General features: G+C 46.7%; 1 protein-coding gene across 7 annotated transcripts in view; it reads left to right on the forward strand.

Moving 5' to 3' along the window:
• SERTAD2 (SERTA domain containing 2) overlaps positions 1 to 27757 on the forward strand; it is a 76789-nt gene that overhangs the window by 31739 nt on the left and 17293 nt on the right. For 2 of the 7 annotated variants that reach the window (XM_039381084.1, XM_039381079.1), the window contains exons 2-3: positions 23492 to 23602; positions 25563 to 25720. The gene's annotated coding sequence lies outside the window, so the exon portion shown is untranslated. Of the gene's footprint in view, positions 1 to 18353; positions 18388 to 23487; positions 23603 to 25562; positions 25721 to 26160; positions 26525 to 26649; positions 26920 to 27757 lie in introns of those variants that run through there. The other 5 variants (XM_039381076.1, XM_027711437.2, XM_027711506.2 and 2 more) reach the window with 5 other exon arrangements.

A 27757-nucleotide genomic window follows, 5' to 3' on the forward strand; every position in this document is an offset into this window, starting at 1 on the left:
AAGCGTATCCACCATCCTAGTGTAGTGTCAAAGCCCTGAAGAGAAACAATGTCTGGTGGAAGAGGTGCCTTGTGTGAATATAACTAGTTTTGATGAGTACTGTAGAAGGAGTGATGCTTGCTGGTGAAAGCTTTTAGGGGAACGTGCCTGTTTCTTGGCACGAGACATCACAGTTCTTCTGGATGCTCCACCATCATAAACAAACAAATGCTCCTTTTCACTTTTGTCTTGCTGAGGCTTTTGCACCTTTTTTTTTTTTTTCTCTTTTCTTTTAATCGGCTCTGGTCATCTCCCTCACACTGAGTTAAACTGCAGCATGGGACTTGATCTGAAGTATTTTTATGTCCCGTGGCAGAGCATATTTGCATGATCCCCTTAACAGCTTCTTTCTCTACACTTTTTTGTGGCTCTCAGGTTACTTCAGGGGAGATTCCAGGGAATGGGTGTTGTGAGGTACAGTGTCACAAACACACTGGGACCAGTCTGTGTCCACAGTGGTCAATTCACGTGTGTCCTCCCAGAAACAACACACACTGGGGATTTTTCTGCTGTGGGCACTGATTACACTTGCAAATGATACTGACACGGGGGGAGCTCTGAGTGTTCTTGAGAACAGGGTTACAATTCAAAATATTGACAAAGTGGAGAAATCACCTGGAAAAAAATAAGTGGTGATTCAGAAAAGGACAAGCACAAAGTTGTAAACTTAGGTGAGAATAATGGGCTGCCCAGACCCAACATGGGAAATGGCTGACTGAGCAGCAGTTCTGCAGAGAGGGGATAGAGTTGATGGTGGATTCCAGGCTGACTGTGAGTCACCAGGCTCATACAGTTATGAAAAAGGCAAGCTGGGGTTTATAACCAAGAGGGTACAGCGATCCTTCCACTCAGCTCAGCTTGGTGAGGTCTCAGCTGGAGTCTTGAACCAGTTTTCTGCTCATAGCCTTTAAAAACAGCAAAACAATTCAAAAGTGGGTCAGAAAAAAAAAAGGGAGGAAAATAGCATGAATGGATGATTTAGCAGACATGACCTATACAGAGAAAATGAAGGTATCACAGTTGCTCAGTCCAGGGCAGAAAAAAATGAGGGAATGTATGGACATGGTAGCACCTGTAAAACATGGGAAGGAATAAACTGTTTAGCATATATTTCAGGAACAGGCCTGTATAGTTGTGTCTCGTGGGAGCTTCGTGCAGAGCAGTCCCGGTGACAGGCTGTCACCAGAAATCCACAGAAGCCTCTTTTTAGCAAATGTCTTTATCTGGATCTGTGTTCCTGTGGCGACGTTCCTTCTTCTCTCCTGTTTTGTGGTGGCCAGCCTGAGAAACACATGGTGTGAAGGGAGCCTTTGCAGGAGAGCTGGTCTGGCCCTGTGAGCCGGGGAGAGCAGAGCAGCTGCAGGGCTGACCTGCCCCTCCGATCGATCCGTGGAATGGCTCAGCTCGCCCTGCGCTTTTGTGCTGAGGAGGCGGCGGACTCGTGTCCAGGTGCAGCCTCACAAATGCTTGGTCAGAGGTGTGCTCTGACGTCAGGCAGTGAGATTTTTGGCTCCTGATGTAGGGAAGTTCAACATTCGGGTTTGGCTCGCATGAAAAGGCCGGTCACTGTCCTCTGTAAGGCAGGAGAGGTGACCTGGGTGAAAGCTGGAACGCTGCTTTAGACTCACTGCACGACTTGGTGGTCCTACAGGAGCACCAGGTATCAGGTCTCAGGGTATGACAGATGCATCCTGACTGATGTCCCTTTAGCACCAGCAGCCAAAACATGGTGGTCATGTTGTTGCGAGGGGTTTGTTCCCATCTTTTAGGGAGATTTTTGTCTTGGGGTGGGCTCCCTCTCCCCCATCGTGTAGGAGCTACCGCAGCAAAGCAATATTAGGAAGTAAGATTTTAGCTGTCTTCCACGTGATTAGTCCTGCTTGAGGGAGGGGGAAGGGCCTCACACTCCCTATTAATCATTTCTTCTTCCCTCCTCCCATCTGCTCGGCGATTCTCTTGTGCTTGCATCCACCACTAATATTTGATCACTTTATTTCTCTGACTCTCTGACTCTCTCCCTCTCCTTGTTGGTTCTTTCTTGAATCTCTGCCCTCCTTGCTCCCACATTCTTGCAGAGATGCTACTCAATGACCTAATTTTCTGCCCTGGCTCCCCTGGAAAAAAAGGAAAACAGGAAAAAACACGAAGTAAAAAAAGAAAAAAATACTCCAAAGTTCCTCATTCCCCTGTCCCTGGACATTACGCCTTTTCCTACTGGTCAGCACCTTCTGCCAAAGTTGTGGGCAGTGCCTGCTTCCCTCCTCCTCCTCCTCTTTGTGCCCTCCCCAGAGGCTGCAAGCCTGACTCCTCCTCCACCTCCTTCTCTTCCAGCTGCTTTCACTAGCCTCCTAGCTCTTCTTGGCAGTGAGGAGCCTGGACATCTGTAGAAGCAGCTGGAAGCAAGATGGAGAGCCAATATCCTGCAGCTCATCAGATCTCTACAAACCTCAATTCAGGAACAAACTGCTTAATTTGCTGTGTTTTTGTACTGTTTAGTTCGCACTGCTCGCTGCTCGTTTCTCACCATCCCAACAAAGCTATGGGTTTATTGACATATGTCAGGTCATGTTATTTTAGAAGTCTTGTCACCAGTCTGTAAATATGAGTGCTCTTATGCTATAGTGGAAGAAGGTAAAGTTAAGCTTTGTTTCCACCTGGATCTTCAACATTACCTGCCTTTATCATCGTATGGCTCCATGGGCAGAATTTAATCCTGCATTAGCTAAAATTTGACCTCTTGTCAAACGAGCCGAAGGTACCACAAATTCATATTCCTGAGAACGTAGCAAAAGTATTTTTGCTGGTTCCCTGTCACTTTTCCACCTTATTTACATCAAAACCTTCTTGCCAAGTTGACTCTGGTGATATTCTGAAAGGTGACAGTTATCTTTCCTGTAAACTCTGGAAAGGCAGCGTTAAACCGAGCGCAGCAGGGCTGACCCTCCTTCAAAAAAGGAGCAATAGAGGTGCAGGATCCCTGCTACTGTTCCTGCAGAGTTGGGGAAGCTGGCGGGGGGCTGGGAGTTGCAGTGTTTTGCAGCAGGGCTTTTGGGGATGGGCCCCTGAAGGGAAGCTTTGCGAGCGGCGTTGCTGTGAAAAGCCTCGCAGCGTGTTACATGATGCAAGCTCCTTGGCAAATGCTGTAATTGTGTCACTGAAATGGCTGAGCCACAATGCTCAGGGAAAAGGTTTTTCCTGGTGAGCCTGTGGACGCACTATATCCTTCCCTGGTGCACGAGGGGGGTCTGGGAATACCGGGAATACCGCAAACTGCCGTGAGAGCTTGTGTTCGGGGAAGGTTCCTTGTGCTCTGTTTCAGGATTTGAAATTTGCCAATTGTGTGGCTGAGAGCATGTAACAAGAGATACGACTAGGGAGATGCTTTAAAAATATTTTTCAGAGGACTTGGGAGTGAGTGTGACAATTAGGGACACCATTTTCATAAAGCTTTCAGCCCAGCATCCTGTTTAACTCTCGCGACAAACTGCAGTTATGCACAAAAGCAGCTACTGGCATTTTTAATATCTTGTTCCCTCAGCAGCTAGCGGTAGCTGCTTGCTTTTAAACACCATTATTTGCACCCAGAGCAGTTGGAGCAGAGAGGTACAAAGTAAAGGGAATGGCTTTAGAAATCAGTCTTTAGGCCTGATGGAGGCTAAGGCTTCAAACCACCATCTCTGACAGGGCTGAGCAGTGCTTTGTAGCATGGATGTACTTAAGTATGTGTGGGTACTCAGAGCCTGCATGTGGTATTGTTAGGTGTTTAAGTCCAGTGTAAAACAAATACCATTTGCAAGTAGCTCTAATATATATATATATATATTTTTTTTTTTTATTGGTTTGTTGTTTTTTTTTTAGTTCCCCCTGTCTCTAAACCTTTGTTGCGAAGCAGAGCTCTCATATTTTCCATTCCTAATTCAAGAGCTGGAGGGATCGCTAAAGCCAGGTATCAAGTTACAAGAGAAAGAGTGAAGACATTTGGTTGCAGCTTCATTGGCTCACACAGTGCATACACCCAAGCAACCATTTTCATCAGCCCCCATGTCTGTGTTAAAACTCTGCAAGGAAAATTGCCTTTTCTCCAAGTCTGTGCTTGGGAAGGACAGTGTCTGCAAGGAAAGTTCCCACCAATAGAGGTGTTTGAGGGCTGGGAACAGGAGGAAGGAAAAACCCCGTAATGATCAAAAAAGCATCTCATCCATAGTACAGGAAATGTTGTTCCTCCTCATCTTAGCTACTAAAAAAAGGCAAACCAACAAGTTTCAACAATAACAATGTTCAAATGAAATCCTTTGAATGGGTAATGTGTGTAGCTTAAAATGAAAATGTGAGTCAGCCAGGAATTGTTACTATTTCTGGTACTGTTTTAGTTTTTAAACCTAGTCTACTTCAGATATTTGGCATGTCCTTGGTTGTGATAGGAGGCTGATTAGAGGTGGTGACTAAATATCCTTTATGGGCTGACTAATTGAAACTTGGATCTTTTCTGCTGAATTTGAGATTTGAGGCTCTCTTCTTAAACTTAGACATGAACCTGAGTCAAGATTTCAATGTGTAAAAGAAAGCCAAACCACTGTATTCTCTCTCTCTTTTTTTTTTTAACCTTCTCATTATCACCTCCTTTCTAGTCTTTCTTTTCTTGGGGTTTTCCAGACCATGTTTTTTCCTCAGAACCTGTTCTCTGTGTTTGGATGCTTTCTTCAAACCTTCAGCTGCTTCTGTTTGATTCTTAAACTGGTGTATGTGTTTGGCTGTTTCCTCAGTCATTTGTCACACCAGAAGAGCCTCCTTAAAGAGCCTCCTCACCCTCTTTTCCTTTCCTGTGTATTCTCTTGGTCTTTCCCCTGTGTGCTGGTTTTTCTTTTGTCGATCTCCATGTGTTATTCCTTTTTGTTGCTCAGTTGCACTTGTCTGGCTGGAGAAGCTCTGCAGCCACCTCTTCTGTTTCCCCACCATGCCTTTCCTTTGGTAGAGCTGATGGGAAATGCTGTATTTCCCCCTTCCCTCCTCCCACTGCCCCCTTTCTCCTCTGCTTCCTTTTCTTATATAGCTCAGTGAAAAACACTTAATTAAAAGGACTTTGGGTAAAAGAGGAGCAGAACAAACTCAAGTTATTTCCCTGTGTATGTTTTCTACTGTCTGCCTGTTCCTGCAGCTGGACACTCAACCTTCGAAGCTGGATATTCGTGGGAAGCAGTAGAAGAGATTAATTTTGGAAAGGGTAGTAGTGAACTGACTTTTGATTTCCTTATTTACGTGTGACTGTTACCCATATGCTGGAGACCACATGTGACTTACAACACCCGCTCTCTGCGCTTCCTCAGTTTTTCTGTCGACCCTTCAGTTCACATTTTGGTGGCTATCTTTACGGTGAAAAGAAGTACAAATATTGTTCCCTTCACACTGAAAGTTTAGGTTAAAATTAAAACACACACAGAGCTGCAGGAGCTCTGGGACTCATCTCCTACAACCCTAAAGGCTGCCTTTGAGGGCAACCTTGGGGGCTTTTCAGGGAGCTGAAAAGGGGAATTTTGGTGTTGTACGCAAGCATTTTGCTTCCTGCTGCTTGTGCGGCGGTTGTGAAGGTGTCCCTAAACTGTAGTAGTTGTCAGTGTGTGATTGCTATACTGGGATACTCTGTGAGCCCTAAATGTGAAGCATGAGAGGGGAACCATAAATGAATCTGCATATTTTCAGCTTATCTGTCCTTATTTTTCCCAGTGTGGCGGGCAGTGATTTCTTGTGTGTGCCACTTGTGCACTGCGTAGCACGAACAGAGAGTCCATGCAATATGAAAGACACAAATTGAATTAAAACTGTTGAGTTCTTCCCCTCCTGCCACTTTTCCTGGCCAGTTTTTTCCTGTGTGGGCTGTATGTTGTTTGCGTGCTTCCAGTGCTGCTCAATGAAACACACAGTGCTTCTGGATAACAGACAAAACAAAATTAGGTGCTTTGTTGTTACCCATATGCCTAGAACTAAGGATAAGAAAAGACTTGTCTCTTCTCTCCCTCGTCTCCACAGAGCTTCAGCGCAAGGAGTAGGGGTTTGAAGAAGTTGGGTGAAAACCTGAAGGGAGTCCAAGGTCTTCTTACGTTTGTGTAATTCCTAGTGGGAGCAAAGTGATGTAACACCAAGCAGAGGCACCGTGCTAATGTGACTTTGGACCTGGGCAAAAGGAGGAAAAGCTGCAAGACAGGCTCTTGTCAGGAGCTTTTTCCTGCAGTCCTCGAGACAGTCTGGCTGTATTCCTGAAAGACAGGTCATATCCTGCCAGGCATGAGAGATGCTGAGTGAGGGTGTACAGCCTGTGCTCTGTAGATCTCTCCTTTGAGCCTGTGCCCATGAATACAGGAAGGACTCAATAGGAAAGGTCCTTTATGCAGATGTCTTCATATAGGTGAGGAAAAAGAAAACCTAAGTTCCTTGCCTCTTCTTCTGTCTGGCCCTTAGAAATGCCTCCCACGGTTGCCACCCCTTTCCTGGGAAGGCACAAACCCCTTCCCTGTGAGGGACTGTGGATTGGAGGCAATGAGTGCTGGCAGTAGGGCAGTCCAAAGAGCCAAATCACCTCTGAGAACAAGAGAAGGATATAGGGATAATACCTGCATGCCCTGTTGTGTGCCCTGGTGCTCAGGAAGAGATGTTACTAGAGAGTTCTAACAGACAAAGCTCTGATGAGCAAATACAGATGTCAGACATATTTTCTACCTATCCAAGCTGGCCCTTACTGTAACAGAGGCACCAGGAGGAAATGTGCATTTGTACCTTCTGCAACTGAAAATGTAGCCCCAAATTCTGAATTGCTGGTTTATCTGCCCTGTCTAATGGATAGAGATAGAAGCACACATCACCTTCTGTCCATGTGGGAGGCTCCTGTGGCAAGGTGGACAGGATGCTTAGGGTGGGACAGCTTGAGAAGGCTCCCCAGAGCTCAATCCACCTGTGCTGTTAAGTCACTGCCTGTCCTGTTCTTTTGCATGAATTTCAGGCTGGGTGCTGTAGCTTACAGTCTGCCCCCAGATGTGTATTAATTATTTATTTTCCTCCACGTGCTGGCAGATGGTTGGAAGAAGAGTCTGCCAAGCATAGTGCATGCTTGAGGGCAGTGATTTTAAGGCACGTTGTGTAGATTATCTGATGTTTCGCGTTTTCTGTAATTTAGTTTGTGTGTGTGTGTGTGTGTGTGAAGGGAGTATTTAAAACTTGTAGACAATAGTTTGCTGGGTTGCAGGGAATGAAACCCCTAATGAATAGTCCATTGTTTACATCCATTTGAGGCCGTTTCTTTGCTGAATTAGTGCCATGAAACATAGCTGCAACTCTGTTGTTTTTAACTCCCCTCTCCTTACCCATCCCCCTTCCTATTCCTTATGGTTGCTAAATCCTGCTGTTATCTCCTCTACACAAGTTTCCAAGCTTCCTTCTCTCCTCTTGATTTCCCTCTGCTTAAACCTCCTATCCAAACTGGGTCATCTTTTGCTTCTAGTGTGGTATATTTTCCCATCCTTGGCCTCTTGGACTCACATTTCAGTCATTATTTTTATGCAGATGAATGTGGGAAAAGAAAAATTAGCACCAAAACTGTTTTCTGCTGCCACAGTCAGGTCTAGACCCCCCTCTTCCCTTTACCTTTGCCTCCCCACCTCCTTGCTTAGGAGCTCTTTCTGTGCCAGTTTGCAGCTGCGTATATCTGTATAATTATGTCATATTTGCCTGCAAGCCCCCTGCCCAATTTCTAACCCTTATCTTCCTCTCTGTTTAGGCGACTTCCTCCCTTGCTCTCTCTGTACTGCTCTGTTCTCTCATCTCCTTGCCTTCTTCTGGTGACCCCTACAATCTCAGGTAGCTGCCTTTCCCCCCTCTTTAAAAAGATAAGTGTGTCTTGTTGGCAGAGTTTTAAGCTTTCTTATTTCTGTATCCAGTTCTCAGCTGACCCTTTTTTTTTGGCTAATTAATGCTGTGTAGCTGTTTACCTGCTTGACTTGCTGGAGTGATTGTTCAGACTGATGCATACCACACTCTGGAACTGTTTCTTCTCTCTCCAGCCCTGATTTATAGATAACTGGAAAAGGGAATTCTTGGCTGCCCTGTTTTGAAAACTATTACACCACAGAAAAACTCATTACATGAACACAGCACCTGATATAAAAAAGCTCTACTCAGTTTTCTGGTTTTCCCCCTCAAAAAAAAAAAAGACTTCCCCTTATTATTTAAACAACAATTTCCTTCAAATTATATTTAACGGATGGAGGCACAAAGACTTGCCTGCTTTTCCAGGAGTTTGTGGAAATTGGAACTGGGGAGTTTTTCATAATCAATAGAGAGAACGGGATATTTTGGGGAGATTTGTTGGATTATTTTTTTTCTGGATAGACAATGTGCCCATGCCACATAGTACAAACCAACCACATCTCTGTTGGGTTTGTGTTCACAGACCAAAGTACTAGGACAAGTATCTGCAGAGAATTCTCAAGGGCTGGGAGGGTTGGAAGGCCCCAAAGATTTCAAGAAAGTAGGTACAGACCAACTGAGAGTCTCCTTTAATTAAAGGAGCGCTATGCATTTGTGCAAATCAAGAGCAGTTGCTTCCCTTTTCTCACTACCTCTGTGGGATGCCCTTTGGGCTGCAACTTGAGGGCAATGGTGTAAATTTTGAAATACTGTTTGTATGTGTAGGACAGTGCTGGTGTCCTTTTGGGCCAGTGGAGCTGCTCTAAAATATGTCAAAATCATCAAGTGACAAGCAAACCAACGATGCTTCAGCCCAGTGCCAAAGAAAAACCTGCAAGAGGGAGAATTATCTGTGAAAATTTACCCTGTTGCTACGGAGCTTGTTTGGTTGCGTAGATCATGTGAGAGTGGAATGATTGAAGAAATACTCCACTTGGTAAATGAACAGGGAATATGTTTGTGCCAGTTACAGGACAGCTTCTGTGTGCATAAAACCTGAGACACCTGGTAGTGGTGCTGAGCAGGTACTGTCTGTTAATGTTCAGGCAGAGACACAGGTTGTTTTTGAATGAATGTGCTTGTTCGAAGGCAAGAGAGGAGTGAAATGCCTCTATGTCTTTAAAGCATTTCTCCTTGATGCCATATACTCTTAGGGAAACCAGATTTTGAGGACACAAGCAGCAAAATTTTCTGCTTCCCACAGTGGGGATGCTTTCTCCTTCTTACTTCCACTTCAGATTGATGTTAAGATCCTGAGGCTGTGACACTGCTTTTTGTTTGGCCTCTGAAAACACAGAGCCAATGCATAGAATTTAGGATCCATTCCTGACTTTCTTACAATGGTTTACTCCTCTTCTTCTGTCCCTCACTACACATTGCACACTCCTCCCAACCCAAACTTCTGTAGCCCAGAAGTAGGTCACACAGCACCACCTGGACAACAGGCCGTCGCTTGCGTCATGGGCTTGGTGTGACGTTGGTGAGCCACAGATCGGGATGTGTGAGTGCCTGGAGAGCAGGACCAGCTTCTCCAGGGAGCGGGATGTGAGAACACCCCTTGTGATACCTGGCCTTTGGAGGTGATGGGGGGGGAGGACACTGTTTACAAAGGAAAAAAAAAAAGAAAAAGGTATAAGCTAACTGCATCAGCACACGGGTGTTCTGCTGGTTGGTTTGGATGATTTATAATGGTTATACAGAGCTTTGTCACCTTTATGCTGACTCGTTCCAATGCTGCCCAGAGGTCAGCCGACTGGCCTGTAAAAAATGAATTGTCCATCTCTGTGGCTTTTCCTGGTGGCCACGGTACTGGGGCTGTTCTCAGTCCTACTGTTGAGCTCAACTGGGGGCTGGAGGGCCGCCCAGGGTATTCATTCAGCCTCTCAGCACTGGTGATTTAACTTCGGACATCCTTTTAAAGTGACCCTTTGCAGGGCATATACAAATCTCCTTTTTACTTAGTGGGTAGAAGAGCAGCAATGCCAGCAGTCAGACTTGTAACCTTTGCTCAAGAATGCAATTTCTTGTCTATGTGGTTACTTTGGTAAGCTCCCAGGAAAGGAGCACGCTTCCAGTTTTTTTCAAATGGGGTTAGGATGGAGTAACAGGGCCAGTTGCTGCAAAAGATTAGCTGTAAAGGGGGTGGATATGATGGAACTAGCAGCAGAGACAGAGGTATCTGCGAGCATGCAAATGTTTTCATAGGAGACATACCTTGTGCTTCTTCCTGAGAAGTGCTGAGAACAAATTGTCACAGAAATGCAAAATGCAGTCAGTCTGTTTTGGGTTTAGGCAAAGAAATGAGGGCCCTATAGCCTGGAGAAATGTGTATGAGTCTGCGTGGTGAAAATTCACCTTAATTAGACGGGTCAACAGATCCTGTTTCTCCTGCTCCTTCCGCAGTTTGCAGCATCGAGTCTAGGAAACTCCTCCTGAATTCGCCCACCACTGCCCTGACGGCAGTGCCTGGCACACTCACCTGGAGTCCTTCGTGCCATGTGGCTGGATGTCACTGAGACCTGGATCGTGACCTGTTTGTCTGGATGGACAACTTCAGCCTGGGAGGGAAGCCCAGCACATCCCATGCCCGCCACACACCGTGTTCCTTAATGCTCCTTCCCGGCAGCTGGCTGGGTTTTGGCATGGAGAGGATGGCGTCTCTCCCGATGCCAGGGGCCATGTCCCCTCCTCTCATTCTGGGGAGCTTGTGGTGCTGCTGTGCTGAGCAGTGTTTCTCTGAAAGTTGCTTAATAGACATGCTTAGGCTCTGCTTTATCTTGACAATACACCCTTTTCTTGAGAGAAATGAGAAGTTTCAATTTCAGTCACTAGCCTGTTTTTCATTAACCTGTTTTAGTCAGCAAGTCCTGGCTTTACTGTGCCAGTCTCTCAAACTGCCACTCGTGAGCCTAACGAGGTGGAGCAAAACTCCTGTCCTCTGCAGAAAATGCACAGAGAGAAGAGACAGTTTTACCCCAAACGTTAGAGGAGACTCGGTCAAATTAACGCTACAGTAAATGTAAAATGTTTTTAATTTACTGAGTACTTTCAGCCCCAAGTTGGGGACAAGGGCAGCAAAGGGGGGGAAGGGTTTGGTTTGAAGTTAATAAACCTTTTAAAACTTTTGACTGAATCTTTTATTCAGTGTTTGTATAACTCAGTTATCTGCTAGTTAATACCAGTACTTTTGATACCTCTCCAGAGCCAATACATGGCAAACCTTCAGCCCTGTTGGGTATTTGTGCTACAGCATATTTAATAGCCATGACAACAATTCAACAATTGTATAGAAGCCTCCCCTCCCTGTCTGAGTGTTGCAGGCACCAGAGTGTCTCCATTGGAAAACCCCTAAACACACAGTTTCAGCCAAAACTGGTTTAATGATAGTCTACTGAGAGCTTGACAGGCTTTTTCTTTTTTTTTTTTTAAAAAAGGGGCACTTTTTTCCCTTTCTTCCCCCCCCCCCCCAATTTTTTTCTTAACTTCTTCGCCTCTTTTGTGAGAGCTGCCGCCAAAAAAACACAAGGCAAATTAAAAAAAATAAATTGCTTTAAATCGCTTAACAGGCTTGATGAGACAAAGCCTGGTGTGTTGGAGTGGCTGCAGGGAGCTCTGCGGCTGCTTTTGTATGATTTCAGAGGTGAATTTAGATGGCTGGAAGATAGATGGGTGCCAGATGCAGTTTGACACAGATTCCGGCAGCTGCTCCTGCGCGAGGTTTCATTAGCGGCGAGTCTGCCGGCAGCAGAGCTCCGGCGAGGCCCCCAGCGCTGAGCCGACAGCGAGAACACTGAAACAATACAATATTCGCTAAGTGATTTTAATCTGGGAGATTAAATGACACCCAGTTGGTTTCCCGACTTAGAAAGCCAACGCAGTGTAAAGCTGTTCGTGGCACTCGCTCTTACCCAGGCCCTTGTCACGTATATTTACGTTGAGGGTGCTTCCCCGACCCACCCCCCACCCCCCCAATCCTGAAATGGGAAGAGAAGGGTTGGTTTTGTGTCGCAGTCATATTTTTCCATCCTAACTGTATAATGTGCTTTTAACTGCAACAGGAAATACTGGCCTCACTTCAACAAATGCTTACATTGGACCGAAGTGCTCGCGTGCTCCTGCTAAGCACAGGAGAAACTGTTTGAAAGATTAGGGCCATGGTCTGTGAAGAGAACGGCCTCCTTTTTAGTAAATGAGCAAGTCCCAAAATCAGGAAGTCATTGATATTTACAGGCTTGGGCAATTGGCTTTGGTTTTAAGTGAACCAGTGTACCTCGATGGATGGCTTGATAGAAATGGTGGTGGAGCTGCTGTTCTCCAGGCAGATGAAGTTTTATTTGTGGAGGGACACTAAAGTTTGGGATTTAGTGAAGGGAGAGAAAATGTAATCAAACTTATTTGCAATGCAACCTAAGCTGACTGTGGCTAAAGATTCTTCTAGGGTGACTTCGTGGGACTTTTTGGGAACCCTTGCTGTGGCACACTTACTGTGTGGTTGTTTGGGCTTTGTATGAACTTTGTGTATCTCTGATTGCTTTAGCAAGTAAGTCCCTGACTTAAAAAAAAAATGTTTTTCCTCTGGTAGTTGGGAGAAAGTATATAGGGAAGCAAGCAAACAAAATCTCTTTTCTTTCTTATGTGCCACCTGAATTTTACCTTTACATATACAACTGCTGATGTCAAACTACACTGTTCACTTTGAGTCATTTACTGTCCTCACAGTAAGCAAACAAACTAGCTTTTCCTTTTTTTCCTCCAATAAATAAGCAAGTTGGATGTGTATGGGCTGCTGCCTTTCGATCTCAACCGTTGTTAGCTCGTGCCTGTTACATCTGTGTCTAGATGCCTTTGGTAAGTACCCCATGCATGGCTTCAATTAAGCTTTCTATATCGAGAAAGTATGCCTTAATTTATCAGGTTAAAGATATCTCTGTTACATCAATTTGCTCACAGTGTGTTGTGACCTAATCAACTGGGGATGTAAGCCATTTCATGAGGAGTAATTACTCAACAACAAAAAATGTCTCTCTTTCCTAATAGCCGTGAGTGAGTTGGCTAATTGGAATCCATTTCGGTAGTGGCAGGTCAGCAATCAGGAGGTGGCTTTCCTGGCTGGCTTCTAGGTGGGAGGGGGAAGCTGAAACACGGAGCTGTGGTTTCCCAAGGTCGCTGTGGGAGCTCCCCTGCCATTCTTATCCGTGTCCATGTGCTGAGAGCAGGGTGCCCTCACGCTCCCCTTTACCACTGATGCTGTGACACTGCTTGGTAAAAACCCTTTCCTGGATATTTTTGAGGGAAAGAATTCATGAGTGGGTTGGAAATGCCAGATCTGCTTTCAAAGACTTGCAAAAGAGTTCTGGGGGTGTTATCATTACTGGGGCTAGGGGGCTGCAGGGGTGTTAACATGTGACAGATCTTCTCTTTTGCCTGGCTAGGCCTTGGTCAGAAGATGATGTGAAGTTTCAGGATGATGGCTCGTTATCTCTCTACTTGGATTAACTTATGACAGTGACAGAGCAATTTTTGTTTTCAGTGATGCATCACTTAGGAGCATGGGCTGCTAGTCCTGCTAGAGGTGCCATGCTGAGGCATTTTAGATGACCCCACTGGTTGCTGTCCTGTTTTTCTACTTCACCAAGAGACAGATCATTGAGGTGGATTCTGATTTTTTTTTCCTTCCCTCCTTGGCTTCAAACCTTGCTGAGAGGGAGGTGGAGAGGAAAATCCTCATGAATTAACATTATTTCCCTGGTGGGCTTTGCTGCCATTTTATCTAATTACGCCTGCTGTTTTCCAGATCACATTGTAAGCATTTGCATGAAGGGGCTTTCACTTACCTCCTCAAGTAAATTAAATAACAGCCCTTAGGCTGGGCTGACAGCATAATGCATTTTCATGTGGGAGATCAACAGCTCCCATACCTTGAGATGGGAAATGCTGAAATGACAGGGAAGCTCTGTGCTTTTGTCTGGAATTAGGGCAACTAGACTGAGTTAGGTCTACGTTGAAAACGCCTGCTGCTGGCTTTTGGGATGTGTAGGGATCAGTAGGAAGAGAGGGACACATGGGAATCTGCAGAGGGCCACAGAGAACAAATTCGTGAGGATTCACAAGCTACGTGCAAGATGTGCAGGGAAGCCAGGGAAAGCAAGCCTGTTGTCAGCGGGTTTAAATGCACAGCCCTATTGGAAAGCGTGAAGGGATCTGCAAACCGTGAAAGATTGGAAGCCACAGACATAAAGCAAATGAGAGGTGCAGGCCCTGCCCTGAGGATGTTTACAGCATGACTTCGTGGATGAGGAAGGCTGGACTTGTGTTGAGCACTCTGGAAATCAAAACACATGGCCTTGACTTTCATTTCCACAATAAGCCATCCCGTAGTTTCCCTGCGCTTCATTTCTTCAATTTGCAAAATGAGGCAGTAGCCCGTCTGCTGAAATGACAGTCCGCTGCTTTCTTTGCCTGACCCGTTACTCCCAACGAGTATCCAGCCTCAGGAACTGTCCTCCTGCAGTGTTTCAGAGCTCCTTAGAGCCCTTTGTGATATCAACCTCATGGGATGACCTGGTTCCTTCCCAGTCCTGTGTGTTATACATCAGAAATGTACATCAGCCCTTCCCTGGCTGTGGTCACTCCTCCATTCCTTTGATATAGTTGAGAGCTGAGGAGGAGGAGAATGGATCAGAAGCAAATGACCATGAGCTCCTGATCAGCCCAGGCTTGTCCTGGCGGGAAAGAGGATGTTAACGGGAAGGCAGAGAGAGGAACTCCACCTCCCCCAACCTTTAGGCTTGGCCGAGCCTGGGGTGGCCCAAAATTCTGGTGTCCCCTTGGGTTCTTTCTTTACAGGACATTTAAGTGTGCCTGAACTGGGGACATGTGGCTGATGAGCTGCATGGCCAAACTGAGTGAGCACTTAGTGAGTGAGGAGGAGAAGTAGATGGACCTCTACAGCAAATAGGGAATTTAATCTCTGCTCTGGCTTGCTCATGTTGGTCATGAATGAGGGTCAGCAAGAGGAGAGGCTGCTTAGCCTGGAGGGTGTGTGTCTCACGCAAGGCTCCCACCACACACGTTTCATGTAAAGAAAGAAAGATCATATGTGGTGTCTTAATTCACTGTAACTCTGTCGTGACAGCGACCCTCTCAGTATCACACCTGTAATGTCGAAGTACCTTCTAGCTTTTGGTGCTAATTCTTTTTTCCCTGTGTCACTGGTTAGGGATTAAGGAAATCATGCAGATCACTAAGATCTGCTTGAAGGAGTCTGCAGTGACTCACTTTTGTCTGTGGATCTTTGCTGAAGAAATGCGGTTGACTTGTTTTTCTTTCGAAAATCAAGTTTTCTGTTCCATCAAAACATAGTTCCAGGTTGAAGGTGGAGGAGAGCTAGAAATGTTAGTGTGATGGGAGTGTAAACACATTTTAACTTCAACGTTAAAGCATCTTGGCTCTTCCAAGTAACTAGAGAACTACTTTGCGATGCATTTCTGTGTCTGAGATGAATTTTGAATGCCAGCGAGATAATGAGATTTATCAAATAAAAAGCCTGTCTTTCACTTTGTTCCAGCTTGGCCTTATGCCTCAAATACATGGAGTTTAGCTCAGAAGCAGCTTGTAATTTGTATCACAAAACCACCGTGTGTAATTCATGATGGATGGTGGCCACTGGGTGAAGGGAAGTTCGCAGTTGGGATGTGGTGACATTTGTGCTTGGTCAAAGTGACTGCAAAGGACAGGGGACAAGTGAATGGTCACTACAAGGTTACCGTGGGAGAGGCTGAGGAGGTGTTTGCCTTTATAAATCAGGGATTCAGATTTAATGTCAGTCGTTTTTTAGCATGAACGTGCATGATGCAATACACAGTGCTGCTTTTAACACGTATGGGGAGATGATTCAGGACTGATACAGCTGCTTCAGTGATCTGGTAGTATACATCCCATTATCATTATTCACTCACATTATTCACTGTTAGAAAGCTTTCTAACGATTCACGATATTTCTCAAGCTCTCATCCCCTCCTCTCTCTTTCTAAAAAAATTAATTTAATCTTATTATTATTATTCAGATTCCTGCTGTACACATCCCCCAAGCAGGTGGGAGGGGGAGTTGGTGGGTGATGACTTGGCTTTGTTGGAACTTCACTTAATGCAGGGTGGGGGCAGAGAAAATGAAGCTAAATTACGCAGATCCCGAAGGCACAGCAAGTGTGCTACATCACTTGTGAGCATGACTAGAACTGAAAATGAATCACAGCCTTGTTAGACACTGTATGTGTCAGTGCATGTGGGCAGAAATATCATTCAGCGAGAGAGAGAAAAAGACAGAGAGACTACATCTTTTAAAGTGTGCTGGTCCCACTGAAATCGTTGTAGTATTTAACCTAATGGGTGAGAGCTGGGAAACAGTGGGACAGCTGCTCTAGGATACTTTACCTCGTCAATTTTTATTCCTTTCTGAAAGTTCAAAAGGAGTCCAGACCTCTCAGCAGTGGCATCTCTTTTCTAAACCAGAAAAGGCTGTAACTGTGAGTTCAGGTTTGCACCCACTGCCGAGGACTTTGTAATACAACCACCAACTATTCTGGGCTCAATTTGAGTGTGGAGTTGCTTCAGCCTGTGTGTTTACTGTGCATTAGGAAGCAAATTTGATTTGCTCTTCCTGTAAACTTTTGATGGTGCACGTGCACACGAACACACAGCTACACACATGTGCACACTGAGCCAGTTCACATATTCCAGCTACAAAAATCCATTCTGGAACTGTGCAACCCTGGTTCTTGCAGCTGTATAATTCAAACAAGACTAATTTCTAAAATGGAAATTGGTTTTACAGGTAGGTTGCAATGTGACAGAGCCACATCAGGTGCTTCGACGGAGAGATGCAGGAATCAGCTGGCCACTAAAATCTGCTATATCCCTGCTTGTGTTCCAGAAAATGCCACAAAAGATAGCAACGTTCCTCAAGAAGCTCTCCCACCTCCTGCAGGGACTTACCCATGGCAGCTAACTGGCAACAGCCATCTTAAAATTCCCTCCTTGGCACACCAAAACCACACTTTTTCAAAGCCAGATGGAATTAACCATTGTATTCTTTCAGGGAATTTGATTGAGCGTTTTTGGGTGTACTTGGTGTCTGTGCTCAGTCATTGGCCCATGATTTAATTTAAAAGCTGATGATTCTAGACACTGACCTGAGTTTTTAAAAAGTGACTGGAGATGTGTGGTTTCTCCTTCATCCCCCTCCCACAGACCAGGTGCTTTGTATTTTCTGAACATAAAGTGGTTTCTGAACGTTGTGAAGGATGTAAACTGTTTGCAGCTGAGAACACAACAGTGCACCTACCCCTGCAAAAAAAAAAAAAGGGGGGGGAAATATAACCCCCCCACCATCCTGGTCATCATGTGGCATTCCTAGATTGTCCTTACTTATTAAATGAAATAGGAAAAATAGGAATGGCTTGTGATTTTCCTACTCTTAATGTAACTTTTTCTGGGGAGAAAGGCAAGGAAGGGATCCATACTCGGGACAAGTTAAAAATAAGTTTTAATTACTTAGAGTAAGAACATGTTCTGAAAAGTAAAGATTTTGGACTTAATGTGCATGGAACAAAAGGCCGTTGTGAGCTATGTACGAGAGTTGCTGCGAGTTTGTATTCTGCCCTTTTTTTTCTGTGGGAGTTATTTCCTGTTGTTGACTAGAGTTCTTTATTTAGAACCACCTAGCTACTGAATGACGGCTCGCTTGCAAGAAGAAAAAGTGTGATTAAAATTTTGCTAGGGCTTATTCCAAGATCTCCCCACTTCCATTTATTTAGGGGGAATCTTTGCTAAATGAAAGGAAGGAGAGTTCAAAACAACAAATGCATTTCCTTCTCGTTATTTTGCCCACATCGGCCGTGGCAGCGCGGAGGAAAAAAGTTGTTGGGAGCCTGAGGTCTTTCACCTAAACATCTCATGGAAGGCAGTGTTTCTCCAACAGAAGTGGTTTGGGTTAGGTTGTTCTGGTTTTAAAACCAAAAGAAACCCATGAAATGCCAGACCCCCCTTTTTGCTGGTAGGAGCAATGCACCGATGTTCTTTCTGTGAACCCCACAACTAGAGTAAGGAGTGAGCACTTGCACTTTCCCAGCTGCTCAGATGAGAAAGCGTTTCCTTTGAAGAGTGCTGCCAGCAAACAGAGGTTTCTATGTGCTAACCTGCTTGGGAATAGTACTTGGATATGTGTGTGGAGTAAAATTATCAGCACTTTGACACCTGCTTAACTCCTTTTGTTCTTATGGCAGGGGCTGAACATCCAGTAAGAGTAAAGGAAAACTGGTAGAAGAGCAGATTCAGGGGAAAAAGAAAAAAGAAAAAAAAGATTTAACCTGAAAGATAACACTGTTGTTGTAGTAGGTAAGCAAGCAAAGCAAGTGGGGTTTATTATGACTTTTTTGCTTAGCAGGAATCACACTAGGAATGTCCCTTGGGTGTGGATGATTAGAAAATGCACTGGGGCATGAGGGATGGCAGATGGACAATCAGCCCTCCTTGGCTTGGCTGGCCCCTCTCTGTGAGCCTCTTGCAGAGGGTGCCTGTTTCTGCCCAGTTATTACAAATAGGCTGGTGCCTTTCTCTGCAGTACCTGGCTTGGTGGGCAGGTCCTTCACTCCACAGACAGGAGTTATGGCTCAGGACAGTCACTGGCATCTTTCCTTCCACAAATGAATCTGGTAGAAACTGGCTTGTAAAGCTGAACCTCTGTAGGAAAGTGGATTTGTGTGGAAGAGAGGCGTTTAGGAGCCTTCTGCCCATCCCTTTTTTTTGTGGTTGGGAGAAGCAGCAGGGGAAGGCTCAGTGATACACCTCATGTTGTTTTCTTCTCCTGCTGCTGTCCGGAGAATGTCCTGGACTCAGTAGCAGCACCATCAATGGGGATAAAGCTCTTCCTCCTTGTTTCTTGGATCTACTCCTTTTCCTTGACTCATTCCCCTCTGTAATCCCATCAGGTCTGTTTTGTTCCCTCACCAAGCCTAAAATTTAAAAGAAACGAAAAAAAAAAAAGGGAGAATTATTGCTTTTTTTGAGAGAGCTGCTTACGGCTGTCACAGAGGGAGCAGAATGCCACATGAAGCATCTTCTTCCCTAGCTCCATGCCATCCTTGCCTACGACATCTCTCTTTTTTTTCCCCTATTTTTTTTTTCTTTTCCACCCCGGCAAATGCCCACACATGCTTTGTCAGATGGGTGTGACCAGGCAGGAGAGCTGCCTCTCTCCTCTTCCAGACCCCCTGCCACATTTCAAGGACATTAGCACCCCAGAGACACCGTGGGAGGAAGAAAGAGAGTGTTAAGAGGTGCGAAAGGAAGGGCAAGATGGGCTGTGATGATAAATGGTGAATTTTCAGCTTTTTTTCTTTGCCCTGTTGGTAGAACCTAAATGCTGGGTGGGTTTGCAGTGATTTAGTGTTTCATCTTTGCTTCAGAATACTAATTAGGTGTAAACCTTTTTTAGCCTTTGGCTAATGGTCACTAAAAATGAACAGCTTCCTTTAAAGTGAAAGAACATAAAAAACGGTTACAGGAGAACCTAAATTAATTTGTGCAGTTCCTTTTTTCTTCAGAAATATAAAATGTGTTTCTGACCGTTACAGGGGTGGTTTTAGGTACAGAGTTAAGAAATACAGACATGACCCACAGTCTGTTTACCTGCACATACAGTATGAGCTTCTGCTGACTCTTAGATGTGCAAGCACTAGGGAATGTAGAGAGACAAAATGAATCATTACCACAGGCATAGTCACTAAAAGCATCTGATGTACCCATTCAGTCTTTTTTTTTTTTTTAATCTCCTCTTTGCACACAATCTACGAAATAACACGTTTTGTGAAGGGTTAAAACGACTTGTGCATTCACTGCACTGACTCAATGAGTTCAGTTCTATATGATCTTCCATTATTTGTAGAGGAACAGAATGGCAGTGGGAGTTTATGCTGCTACATTTGATGTTCTTGTGCTAGGTTTTTTGCCAGCTCCTTTTTTTTTTTTCTTCCTCTTCTAAATTTGGCCCTGCAGATTCAACTTCTGTTTTATTGGGGTTTGTTGGTTTTGGCTTTTTGTTTTTTTCTTTAAAGAAGTTGTGTAGGTCACTCACTGTTTACTTAAAATTAGACCCTCAGAAACCTCTGTCTGAAAGGAGCACGGATAAACATTGTCTGTAAAGAATTTTGCACCTGGGACAGTCAGAGGAAGGATTTATCATTGCAAATTTGAATTACTTTGAAAATGCCTCTATCTTATTTGTTAAGCATTCCTTGAATCTAGAGGCTCTAAGAAGCCGCAGAAACTAGTTTCAAACAAGAGGCCCAAGCCCCCCAAACTGTGTAGGAGCATTAATATGCTCTACAGGCTGTATTCCAGCCAGCAGAAGCAGCTCTAGAGGTGGGTGCATTCATTTGGATGTTGATGTATTAACTCATGTTTTCATGTAAATAAGGGTTGAAATAGGTGGTTGTTGGCTTCTTTTTTTGTTTTGTTTTTTTTTTTTCTGGTAATGCGTCTGAGCACAAACACATTAAACTCCAGTTGACATGGTTTTAAGTCCTGCATGACATATTGCAGTGCTCTGTAACGACCTGAGCCACTGTACATGTACACTTCACATCAACATGGTAGCCACGACACCATTTTGGTTGTGCCCTCCCAGCCCCCAACTCATTGCTACTGTGGTACAATGCTTTAATGCAACGAATCTGAGCAGGAACATCCACTTCCAGAAGCCTCCAGTCACCGCACTGGTGGCCTCATTTGGTCTGTCAAGCCTTTGGCAGGGTTGAGCAGTGCCAAACCTATTCCAACTTGCCCATGCAACCAGGCCTCTTTCAGGTTTCAAGAGTGCTTAAGAAGAGTGCAGGGGGCATGTGTGCTCCAGAAATTTATGTCTCCACGTAGAGCTTTGTAGGAGCAGCTTTGCTTCGGGAAAGGGTTGTAGCACGTGCAGCGCACACGGTAATGCAGACCAGTGGAGCTGCTCTCTCCTGGTGGCCGAGGAGCAGGTGGCCCATCAGCACAAGGGACGTGGTGGCAACCCCTGTATTAAAGCATGCGTGGCTTGCATGTTTGACAGCCCCATGTTGTCAAGGTTTTCAGGCTCATGTTGGGTTTGTGCTCAAGACTGGTGGGTGGCCCGAAGTCTTCTGGCTTGATTGCAGAGACATCTGTTTACACCAGTGGTTAATTAGGCCTGAAGACTGGCCATCTCTGTATTTTTCCCCACCGTTTCTGTGTTTTTTCTTGATTAGAAGTATTCCCTCCTCAGCTGTAAAACAGAGGCTTTGGTTTTATCTGCAGATTTTTTTCCCTCTTAATCCACTGGCCCCAGTATGAGATGAATATCAGGACAGCAGCATAGCCTCTCTCCAAAAAAGTAACCAAGTGTTCCAGAAAAGAATGACTTGTGCTTTTGATAGAGACTGCAGAGTGAGCACTGAAAGGGAAAGAAAAGCAGCCTAAAATGGTTTAAAACATGGCTCAGTGCAGAGTACAATTCACTGTGTCACAAGAAGCAAGAATGGAAAGGGGAGACTGTTTTAGGAGCCTGTGTGCCGTACAAACAGCACCAGTGTGAACAGTCTGGCCTGGGCCAGAAATGAAGTACATCATGCAGGTGACGCAGCCTGAATGGGATTTGGGAAAGAACATGGATCTTTATAAAAAGGCAAAAAGATGTGAGAAGACATACAGCAATGGTAGGGAGCCCAAACCCCTGTCAGAGGACAGTCTTTCAGCTGGAGCAATGATGATGCACACCAACAGTCTCCAGAGAACTGGGAGTGCACAGGGAATTACAGAGGGAGGGAGTCATCTCCGTGCATGAGGAATGCAGCAAAACCTCCTCTGACTAAGCCAGCTAATGCACACTGCATTTTTTTTCTTTCCTGATAATCCTGTTCCATAATATTTCCTTAATAATTTAGTATGTGAAGAGTAGCCCTTTTGAAAAGCATCTAAATCACCAAATCTTACTTTCAGAAAACCTTACTACTCTTGTCCTTCACAGGCACTGGGGATTTTTATTAGGCATGGCTATTTGAGAGCTATCTTGGAGTTAAGGGTTGTTTGTTTTTTTCTTAATTACTTAATGAATTTACCATGTGGCACAACCCTTGGTACTGCCAAGCAATAGCTTTCTATTACTAGACTGTACAGGCCCAATCCTGTGTTACCAAAGCCAAAAGCAGTATTTGGGAACTAACGTTGTCATTGAAATCTGTAGGAAGCTTAGAATAACTATAAAAAAGGGGGTAGTTTCACTCAGAATATTGGTTCATGAGCTCCCTGTTTTTTTGCATCTCTGTTCATTTTAGCCAAAGAAGATCAACTGCCCAACTGGACATATAATATATGATACTGCATTAGAACTAAGGCTGCATTTGGTCATACTCATTAATTAAACTGATTTCTCCTGTAGGGTTTTTTTTCCTAGAGAACTAACAGAGAATGATAATTAAGCATATTATGCATTCTAGGGAACGGTGTTTCTCCTACTGCCACAAAAACATTAAAGGAGAAAAACATGAACTAAAGCAGAAAATGAAGGGGGGGGGGGAAGAGAGCTAAAAATGGAGTGAGAAGGGGTGGAGCATTCCTTCCTTCTGTTTTAACCAGCTCCTCTGTGCCTTGGGACGTGTGGGGCAGCCTTGTTACAGTGGAAGAGTTGCGCCAGCAAAAAAAAAAAGGAAAAAAAGCCATTGAAATCCCAAGGAAAGCAGCCCAGCTCACAAGTGTGGGTCCCTCCCTGCTCGTGTACAGGTGCAGACCGCAGCAATGCCGCACCCTGGCTTTTTACTGAGGAGCTTGTTTTTATCTGTGGCTGGGACTTGCATGAGAAGGGCCCTGCTCTGGAGGGTCAGTACTGACCCCTGAGCTGGCCTGAACGGAGATGGCACGAGGTCCTAGTGGTATTTAATCATGCAGTGTGATCCCTTCTTACCCAGGAGACCCGTGTTGCTTGGTGGGGAGAGCACTGCTCGAGCGCTGCAAACGAGCAGCTTTGGCTGTAGGCAGGCCCTTTGTTTAGCTTTTCCCAAGTTACCGGTGCTGAGGGGGTCTTTATTTGCAAAAAGTTGCCTGCTCTGGGGGCAGCATTAGGTATTTACCTGCCAGCTCCTGCGTGCACCAAGGCAAAAGCATCCAGGGAGAAAATAAAGTTCTGTTGTACAATTGCCTGATGAAATCTCATAGCACTCGTGTGTGCTGCAATTAGAAAGAAAAAGGCCAAGGATGAAATTAGAAACATAGGAAGCAGTTCACTCCCTCTTTTTTTGAAAAACGTGAGGGATGCCAACATTCCAGCACACCAAACTTGCTGCTCTTTCCTAATTAGCACGCGTGTTGATGGGCAGAGATTACCTGGCAGTCTGTAGTATTTCTAATGAATTGCCTGTGAAGCCCATGTCTCTTCCCCCCTCCCAATCTGTCCAGTCTTTGATTTCTGTTCATTTATTTATCTTCAAGGCAGGAGGGGTTTTGAATGATCTTCATGAGACTTGACCTCTTCAATCAGACAGGCTTTGACCATCCTTGCTTAAAGACAACGCTGCACTTAGACTATGCCTGTAGCCCACATCAGGTCAGTACTGCTGCAGAAGAACACAGCTTGGTTCCTTCTCTTTTAGCATGTTGTCTTCATCTGTGAGCAGGGCCTGTGTCAAGCCTATGACTGCACAATTACATCTGCACTGCTGCTCCCCAGGAAGCCCTTGTGTGCATCCTTCAGAAACGGGATGTGTTTTGGGTGGCTCCTCCTTGCAGACATGCAGACTTCCCCCCCCACTCCTGCAGGCTCTGGAAACCTCTCCACACTTCCTAGCACGGTGTTCTGCAGCTCAGTTGCAGGCTGTTTCTCTGTGCTTACTAACATGTTCAGACAAACTGCGTTTGGGTCTTGCAGGCACCTCCTGGTCAGGTTGCTCCAAAGCTGCAGAGTGGAGTTTCTTGGCCAGAAAGGTCTCGTTAAATCAGCTGCGAGGCCATGTGAGGAGCAGTCGGCAGGAGGAATATTCACCTTGCGTAGCCCAACCTCGTCCCGCCAGGACGGAGCCTCTGCTGTGTGCGGAGCGTAGGAAGGAGCTCTATTCCTATCGACCCGTATCGTGACCTATGCTCAGCTGAGAATGCATCTGAGTGTGGATGCAGGTTGTACTAGTTGTGTCCAGAGGAACAATCTGAGTTACAGCGTGACTATAAACTCCTGCCAAGAAAGGCCTGGGAGAGTTACAGTAGGAAACAGAAGGGGCGGCGAGTTTTGTCTTGTGCTGGTGTAAGATTGGAGCGACCTAACGAAGCCAGAGGCGTTTAAAACTTGGATGACACGGGCTCAGGCTTTTTACTGCCGAGTATAACACGTCGAGATCAGGGCTGTGCATATCGGGCTGCTTATTTAGCAAATGTTTGTGGTCCTGCCTCTGGTGCCGGTGATAGCGCACACACACCCAGGCACGGGGACTGTAAACCTGCTGCGGACTTTGAGCTCCGGAAGGCAGGCACTGCTCAGCTGGGTGCATCCACAGTGCGATTACGCAAGGCCAGATCCTGCTGTGTTACAAATCCGGCGTAAAGGAGGGCAGAATGTGGCTCTGAAATACAGTGAATCTGACTTGCAAGTTTTACAGATATTCTGGGTGGGTTTTGAGTAGGCAGAGGCCCGCTGAACAGAGGTACCACTCAGGCCTCTGAAGAAGATGAACCTTCTCCTTTTATTTAGCGATTTTATTATGACTCGTTGCAATTTCGGGAAGAGGCTTGTTTCCCCCAAGCAGAAGGACCAAATTTCAGTGCCTTACTGCTGGAAGGTATCCAGCCAGGGGGAATTCTGGTTTTAATGTTTGCCGGCTCCTGGCGAGATGAGAGAGCCTGGATCTCCTCAAAGGGATGGCTGATAGCACCGGTGGAAGGCGAAAGGTGCGATGAGGCCTCCAAACTGGGAGAGTAAAACGTCAGATTTTACTGATGCCCTTTCCTCCCATTTTAGTGACTTCAGCAGAGTATTATTTGAAGTGCCTGGTGTTTAAATATCAGTTAGATGGGGATCTTTCCAATTACAATTTTAAGAATCCATAAAATCATCATTTAATCTCCTTTTATTTTGGCAGATTCACTGTTTGAATTGTTTGGAGTTATTTTTCCTTTGTGGATTTTTGTCAGGTACAATTTTCAGGTTAAGGAAGCCTTCCTTCTAAAAGTATCCTTCTTTTCCTTTTCGGTTTTCTAACTGAAAACTGAACTTAATTTCTAACAAGACCATCATCTTGATTGATCACAAATCATTACAGATGGTTTTCAGCATAACGCCTAAACGAGTCATGATATTAATGACTAATAATCGACTTTATATTAGGTCTTAAAGCTTTATTGTCCCGAAGTACAACCGGTTCAGTGGAACATGAAAGGCCGGAATGATGCGAGATGCCGCTGGGGCTGCAGCCAAAACTCTAAGGTGTTTGAATCGCCTTTAACAGAGCCGGCTGGGATTACAACCCCTTTCGAAACACAGTCATTGAGGTGACTTAAAATAATCGTCTTCTTTCCAGGTAGCGCCTGGTGCCGAGCGCTCCCCCCCTGCCCCCAAGTCTTCACTCGCTCGAACATCTCCGTTTGGCCTCATTTTTGTGCTTCGGTGGTATCTGCACAGCCCAAATTAGCAGCGAGGATTCCACGGACGGGGGCCGCTGCCTCCCTGGGCTCCCAGGTGAGCTGCCGGGGCGAGGGGCGGCCGCGAGCGCTCCGGGTTTTATCCCCACTCCCCCAGAGCCCCAGCTCTGCTTGGCCCAGCCGGGGGCTGACCGGGGGTGGCGATGGTGATGGTGGGGGGAATTTTGGGTTGTACCGGGACGACCTGGGGGTCAGCCCCGCTGGCCGAGCCCCGTCCCCTGGCCGGGTCCCCGCCACCGGATAGCGGGGATACTTGTCATATTTGCGGTCGGGGCGCGCTGGCACCATCCTTTGTGCCGGCCCGGCGCTCCCCGGGGAAGCCCCGGCGGCTGCGGGGGCCGTGCCGCCCGCCCGGGGCCGGGGCACGCGTGGGCAGCGCGGGGAGCCGCGGGAGAGGGAGCGGGGGAGGAGGAGGAACGGGGAGGGGGGGAGGGAGGACGGGGGAGGAAGGCCGGGGCCGAGGCGGAGCTTTGACGCGGTCCGGAGGGTGAGGAGCTCGCTGGAGCCGCCCCTGTCGTCAGTGCTGGCGGCAAGTGCTGGGAGCCGGGGCTGGTGCCTCCTCCTCCTCCTCCTTCCCCTCCTTCTTCTCCTCCTCCTCCATTGTATAATGCTGCGTGATCGCAGCCGCCGGGGCAGAGCGGAGGCTTAAATCCTCACGCCGCCTGCTCCTGCCTTCTCCTCCTCCTCTTCCTCCTCCTCCTCCTCTTTTCCTCCTCCTCCGCATCCCACCCGGCCCCTCCCCGGAGCGGCGCGGCGAAGAGCGACATATGGAGCTGCTCTAGGGCGAGAGTTTCCGACCTCCCCCTCTCCATGCTTTAGTTCTCAGGTGGAGCTGCATGTGGTGAGTGGGGCTGGGGGGATGCGGGGGGTGGGGAGGCAGGGGACGGCGACACCCCATCACACCCCCCTCTGGCTCTCCGAGTCATCGGGGCTTGTTTTATCTCTACCTTTAAATTGGTGCCCGGGCAGAGGAGCTCGGGGCGGGGATCCTCCCCCTCTCCTCCGCGGGGGAGGGGGGCGAACCGTGCTGAGATGAACAGAGGAGGGGAGAGCGGCGGAGTTGCCCTTAAAATACGCCCCCTTCCCCGCCGATGCGCGGGGATCCCGGGCCGAAGCAGGTGCGGGGAGCTGGAATACACTTTTTTATCGAGGTGGCCGTGCCGGCCGCGATAGTGCGGCCGGTTGTGCTCTCCAGAGCCGGGCTCCATCCGACGCCAGGGAAGCGGCGCCACCGCGGTAAGTTCTCCCGTGCGCCGGGGACCCCCCGGAGCCGGGGGGCTGCAGCCTCGCCCCGCTTTCCCAGCAGGAGCGGGGGCTTCAGGGAACCCCGAGAAGTGTGTGCCGTGGTGCCGGGAGGGCTAAAGGGACCGGGGGGGGACTTTCACTCCGCTGTGGCAAAGCTGACATATGGCTGGGCAGGACCCGGCTGGCCCCGCTGCCTGGCCCTTTCAGGGGTTGGTGGTAGGGCAGGGGATTAGCCTGTCTTTTCCCTGAGCGATAGCGCTCATGGGTCTTCCTTGGGAGCACCGCCAGCACGAGAAACGGGCGTTTGGGGGGGCTTTTGTGGGCAGGGTGGTTCATCTTTCGGAAGCGGTGGCGAAAAATATATTTATTGGGATTTTCTTCAGGGTGGGTGAGCGCTTGAAAAAAAAGTCTTTTGCGATGCCGCTTTGATTTAGAGCGTTTGCTGCTTTACTCGTGTCGGGATCTGGAAAGATAAGTTCTCCTTAAGCATGAAAATAGGAGTACAGTTACCTGCTGTCATTTTGTGAAGCACAGCTGGAAAACCCGGGGCCACTTTTGTTAAAAATCTAGGAGGGGGACTGTGTGCTGTCCAGTGGGCCCCTGGGTGGCTGATTTACGGTTATGGGTCTGCTGCCGGTGTAAAATAAAGCAAATCTGCCCATTTTATCTTCATCCGGTGGGGGGGGGGGGGGGGGGGGGCTGTCAGCTTCTTTACCCGAACTTCAGTGCAGCACGCCAGAGCTGTTGCGTGTGGCGGCGTGTGTTCAGACACATTCAGAGCTCTCGGGAGCAGGAAAGTCCAGGCTTTTTCATCTCGTGCCTGGTGCAG

The sequence above is a fragment of the Pipra filicauda genome, unplaced genomic scaffold, assembly GCF_003945595.2.
Source record: "Pipra filicauda isolate LSUMZ 115617 unplaced genomic scaffold, ASM394559v2 scaffold109_size3271384_pilon, whole genome shotgun sequence".
In the NCBI taxonomy this organism is placed as follows: domain Eukaryota; kingdom Metazoa; phylum Chordata; class Aves; order Passeriformes; family Pipridae; genus Pipra; species Pipra filicauda.